Here is a 6,066-nt window from a genome sequence, read left to right as displayed (position 1 = left end):
AAGCACACATCCATGAAAGCAAATGCGCACGCGGAGCGGGTGGTGTGTGTAGGAGTGGTAAGGGAAAGCCTGTGTGTGTGTGTGTGTGTGTGTGTGTGTGTGTGTGTGTGTGTGTGGTTTAGTCATGCATCATGACAGTGGGCAGTAGAGTATTGAGGTCCAGATCTTCAGGAGGAGGAGGTGTGAAACAACAACATGGATTCCCTCCATCACTCATCTGATTAACTGGCTGTTTCTTTATCTGATTTACTGGCTGTTCCTTTATCTGCTTAACTGGCTGTTCCTTTATCTAACTAATTGTTCATTTTTCTGATTAAATGGCTGTTCCTTTATCTGATTAACTGCCTGTTCCTTTATCTGATTAACTGACTGTTCCTTTATCTGATTAACTGACTGTTCATTTATCTGATTAACTGGCTGTTCCTTTATCTGATTAACTGACTGTTCCTTTTTCTGATTAACTGACTGTTCATTTATCTGATTAACTGACTGTTCCTTTATCTGATTAACTGACTGTTAATTTATCTGATTAACTGGCTGTTCCTTTATCTGATTAAATGACTGTTCCTTTATCTGATTAACTGGCTGTTCCTTTATTTGATTAACTGACTGTTAATTTATCTGATTAACTGGCTGTTCCTTTATCTGATTAAATGACTGTTCCTTTATCTGATTAACTGACTGTTCCTTTATTTGATTAACTTGCTGTTCCTTTATCTGATTAACTGGCTGTTCCTTTATTTGATTAACTTGCTGTTCCTTTATCTGATTAACTGACTGTTCCTTTATTTGATTAACTTGCTGTTCCTTTATCTGATTAACTGGCTGTTCCTTTATTTGATTAACTTGCTGTTCCTTTATCTGATTAACTGACTGTTCCTTTATCTGATTAACTTGCTGTTCCTTTATCTGTTTAACTGACTGTTCCTTTATCTGAATAACTGGCTGTTCCTTTATTTGATGAACTTGCTGTTCCTTTATCTGATTAACTGACTGTTCCTTTATTTGGTTAACTTGCTGTTCCTTTATCTGATTAACTGACTGTTCTTTTATCTGATTAACTTGCTGTTCCTTTATCTGTTTAACTGACTGTTCCTTTATCTGATTAACTGACTGTTCCTTTATTTGATTAACTTACTGTTCCTTTATCTGATTAACTTGCTGTTCCTTTATCTGATTAACTTGCTGTTCCTTTATCTGTTTAACTGGCTGTTCCTTTAAAGCCTAGGGAACTAACGCACTCAGCTGATAGTGTGGGAGAGGCAGGGGAATCCGGGTCCCCTGTATGTCACAAGACTGAGCTAGCCCGCTGAGTTAAAGATAGCCAATTGGAACCATAGAATGATAATCCCAATTATATCGTTAGAACCCTCACCTTCACTTTCCAAAGTCCATCTGTATCTCATAACCTGAATGTGTCCCACTCATAATAACTACTCATTCATTCCCGACTCATGTCCCATGTCAACAACTATTTGGGTACATATGAGAGTGCTGTGCGCCCTTGTCCCGTGGGTTTTATTTACTAGGTCTCCACTCTCCTAATAGGCGAAGTAGAATTATTCATTCATAAATGTCTGTGTGACAACCTCCCTTTGGCAGTATGTAAATGCCCCCCCCCCCCCCACCTTTCCACTGATCTCCTTTCCTCTCTCTTCCTTCTCTTCTCTCCATATCCATTCATCTTTCTATTACCCCTCTCTCTGAGGCGTGCCGGTGCCGCCCGGAAACAGACCATAGCTGCTTCTGATCGCGAGCCGGGAAGCGAACCTCGTGCTGCTCTCTCTACCCGTCCTCCGCTCCTCCACAAAGCGCAGTCATTACCGGGCACCGTGCCTCCATACCTCCCTCCCTTCCTCTCACTCACATCATCCCTCCCTTCCGCGTGAGTCTGTCTGAATCTCCTCCTTCTCTATCTTGGAGCGCTGTCTAGGCTATCTGCGGTTGCGCGCGCGCTCTCTCCAAGAATCCTCTCGTCACCCACCCGCCCGATGTCCGACGCACGGTGCACGGCCCTCCTCTTTCCGTTTTTTTCTTCTTCCCTCAATTCCCCCCCCCCCCCCCCCCCCCCCCCTTCGATCATGACCTGGCCGTGACGTAGGGGATTCCGTGGTGCCCACAACCGTAGGCGCTAACGGGATTCTCGAGTATAAATGGGACACCGGGACCCAACATTCGGTACTCTCTCAGTCGCTCCGACTCGGGAACCAATCGTCCAGAGCACCAGTCAGCGGAGATAGCAGGCAGTATTTCACCCTCTCAGGCTAACTCGCTTTCGGCTTTGGTTTGAAATGGACACCCCTACAACCGCTCGGAGCAGACGATGCTCATTCATGCGCAACTGCAAAAGTAAGTTTATACGGCTTTTCTTACCACCATCTATTGGTTTATACTGTTGTGCATTAGTTACTATGACTTTTGGAAAGTATCTTACTTGATAGTTTTGAGACTCATTCCTCCACTTGACCTATTTCTACCACTTTTCTAACGGTTTCCCGTTATATTCTACTTGTCTGATGATGTAATAGTGTAAGAGGCGTTGTGCATTAGTTAGGCTACTATGATTTTGAGAAAGTATCTTATTTGATAGTTTGGGAATCATTCACCCAGTTAGCAATGGAATGCATGATTCACAGATAATATCAAAACAAAATGTGTGCTTTGCAGCCATGTTAGAGACAGTAATAGCTTATTTTTTCTATGAACATGGATTGTAATTCCAATACGTTTGTAAAATAGATTTAGTATGGGACATTTTACACTTGCAATTTTGTTATGATTGTACTTTGATTTTACTTTATGATGTAGGCCTACTTTGCAACTATTCAATAGATAGATATCGCCAGTGTAAGATATGGAACTTATCTTAGACTTGTCATATGTTTGTAAAAGTTTTAGATACGATTTGCTTGGGTTTACTTTGAGATACTGCTGTGCGTAATGTCTTACGCAGGCAAAGAGAGAAACGCAGTTTTACGCACAGACTTGGTTACTCAATCACGCCTTCTAAAGTGATCATACGTCATCTCTGTCATCATATGAGCTCTTGATGCTGTAATCTTTACTGATTAAGAATAACTGAGCTTTATATTGTCTAAATTGAGAGTTAATTATTTAATCAGTATTCAAATTGCAATCTCATTCCATCAATATGATGATATTTTGCGAATATTTCCAACAATCTCAAAATGATACATTTGAGGTATTCAGATTAGACAAAGGCTTTACATAAAGTATTTTTGCATCAACTGAAGGTAGCAATGTGGTTTATTGCGGCAATTGAGTGTCTGCGTCAACAGTTTCAGCACCCTTGTTACTGGACAGCTCCAGCTAACTTTTCGTCATTTCTCCGCATTCAAACCTGACAATTTAAACTGATGTTGGGGAGAAAAAGCTATTGCTGCATCCAAAAAAGAAATGTATTGATTTGGTACATAAGCAACGCTTTGATTGTGATCTGAGTTTTGACTGTGATCAGCTGTATTGAGATTCAACTGCCACATTTCCAGCAGCAGTTTGCCATCCGGGCCGCCAGCAAACAGTTTCAGAACCACATCTACCAGACAGCTCCCGCTAGCTTCGCCTTCCCGACCCCGCATCTAGACTCACTTCTCCCCGCTTTCCTCTCTCTCCCAGGCGGCCTCTCCCTGTGGCTGGTGGTGTGGCTGGTCCTAGGCAAGCCCGGTCCGTCGGCGGCGTGCCCGCATCTGTGCGTGTGCTACCCGACTCCATGACCGTGAGCTGCCAGGCGCAGAACTTCACCTCCGTGCCCGTGGGCGTGCCCTACGACTCGCAGCGCGTGTTCCTACAGAACAACCGAATCACGGAGCTCAGAGTCGGCTCTTTCGGCTTCGGGACTCAGGTAAGAGACTATAGAGTGTTTAAATGAGACATGGTGTGTGCTTCTTTTGACCTCTCTCTCTCTCTCTTTGCTCTCAATATTTTTTTTCTTTTTGAGTTTGAGTGCATTGCCTTACCTACAATATTACCATAGAATAATACCTGACCCTAGAATACATATTGATATTCACACTCTCCCTCCCTCCTCCCCTCCCTCCCTCTCCCCTATAGGTCCTGTGGCTTTTCTCGAACAACATCACGTGGATTGAGGCTGGCTCCTTCAGTGAGCTGAGGGACCTAGAGGAGCTGGACCTGGGGGACAACTCTCACTTGCGCAGGCTGGAAGGAGGGGCCTTCAGGGGCCTGGAGAAACTCCAGAGTCTCCACATGCACCGCTGCAAGCTTACCGCCCTGCCCCATGACCTGTTCCACAAGCTCTACAGCCTGCAGTTCCTCTACCTGCAGGTAGGGGCAGTACAGATATATTAACGCACACAGGCACGCACGGGGACACATGTATACACACGCACACACATACACACACACTACAGGGAATTCTCATAGGACTGTGAAAATTACATCATTTTATATCATCACAATCACAATTACATCATGTTGTATCATGATACAAATCATGCTGCATCAGTGATAGTTATGAGATGCCCTTTCAGTGGAAGGTGTAATGTTTATCACCTCACCACTACTGAGATGTAGCCCATTATCACCTGACCCCACCTGACCACTTCCTCTTCCTGTTTCCTCCTTGTAGGAGAACCAGCTCCACTTCCTCCAGGATGACCTCTTCTCTGACCTCATCAACCTGAGCCAGCTCTTCCTGCATGGCAACCGTATCCGCACTCTGTCCGAGAACGTGTTCCGTGGCCTGGTCAACCTGGACCGCCTTCTTCTCCACGACAACCGTGTGCGCCAGGTTAACCGCCGGGCGTTCCGCGACCTCGGACGCCTCACCATGCTCTTCCTGTTCAACAACTCATTGGCTGAGCTCCCTGGGCAGGCACTTCGTGACACCCAGGGCATCGAGTTCCTCCGTCTCAATGGGAACCCCTGGTCCTGTGGCTGCGAGGCCCTCCCCCTGTGGGAGTGGTTCCGTGGCGCCCGCGTCTCATCGTCCGAGCTGTTGTGTGCCTCCCCTTCCCCCCGCCGCGGGATGGACCTCCGCTTCCTCCGTGAGATGGACTTCGCCCTCTGCCCTCTCCCCGACCCCGGCACCCTGGCCGGCTCCACCACGAGGACCTTCAGCACCAAGACAAGATGGTGGTTCTCCAAGCACAAGCCCCAGTCCCAGACCAAGGCACTGTTCGAGAAGAGCTCCGAGACCATCAAGGCCTTCCCGTTCCCCCAAGGAAAGAACAACCCACCCATCGTGACCTCCACCAATGTCAAGTACGAGCTCGGCGAGGAAGAGGCAGCGCTACCCAAACTCGACGCCGAGGAGTACTGGGCGAACTACGGGAACGAGGACGCCGGCACCACGCTGCGATGCTTCGAGCTCGAGTGTCCGCCCGACTTCGATGGCCTCCCTCCCAACTCCTCCTCCACCTCATCCCCCTCTCTCTCACTCCTCCTCGCCCTCTCGCTACTCGCCGTCTCCATCAATCTACACCTCATATTTGGCTGAATCAGACTTTAAGTACCCACCCCCATTCCTCTCTTCGCCCGGCCCCTCTCAGGGCATGGGGGAACCCCTTGTTAAAGACTCTGTACCTCCCTAGTTAACCCTCTGATGTCCTACTGGATAATGTCTATCTCTATCAGTAGTACAGGACAGCAGGGGATACAAAGGGTGGGGGTTAGATTGTGACTTCTAACTTAATGCAGGGCTAAACAACAATGGCTGACAGTACACAGTACAATATTGTACATAGTATAATACAGTACAGGACAGTAGACAACCAAGGCTGTTACTAGAACAGGTGCACCTCACCTGTCTGGGGTGTTGGTTGCCGTGACGACGCCTGCAATCAGGGGTCAGCGGACACCTGTAACGCTCTACAGCTAATACCAGCGCTACTTACTGTTGCGAATGCTGTAACTGTTGTCACTTTTAGGAATATTAGAACTACAAGTGCTACGACTATTATATACATGTTACTACTACTACTATTTCTACTATTACGACTGCTTCTGCTACTACGAGTGCTATGATTACAGTTATGACAGTTACTACATTCCTGCCACTACTGTTGTACTAACTCTGACAGTTAT

At 46.6% G+C, this 6,066-nt stretch overlaps 1 pseudogene across 1 annotated transcript; it reads left to right on the top strand.

Annotated features, from left to right (window-relative positions):
- The first annotated feature begins 2,217 nt into the window (after positions 1-2,217).
- On the top strand, positions 2,218-5,553 carry LOC311121287 (reticulon-4 receptor-like 2; annotated as a pseudogene). Its single transcript has 4 exons — positions 2,218-2,349; positions 3,637-3,862; positions 4,072-4,305; positions 4,610-5,553. The product of its transcript is annotated as a reticulon-4 receptor-like 2 (transcript).
- The last annotated feature ends 513 nt before the right edge of the window (positions 5,554-6,066 follow it).

Source organism: Coregonus lavaretus (assembly GCF_964263955.1).
Source record: "Coregonus lavaretus genome assembly, contig: HAP1_SCAFFOLD_544, whole genome shotgun sequence".
NCBI classification, from domain to species: domain Eukaryota; kingdom Metazoa; phylum Chordata; class Actinopteri; order Salmoniformes; family Salmonidae; genus Coregonus; species Coregonus lavaretus.
The sequence above is the reverse complement of the archived record's forward strand: the minus strand, read 5'-3'. Positions and strand labels throughout refer to the sequence as shown.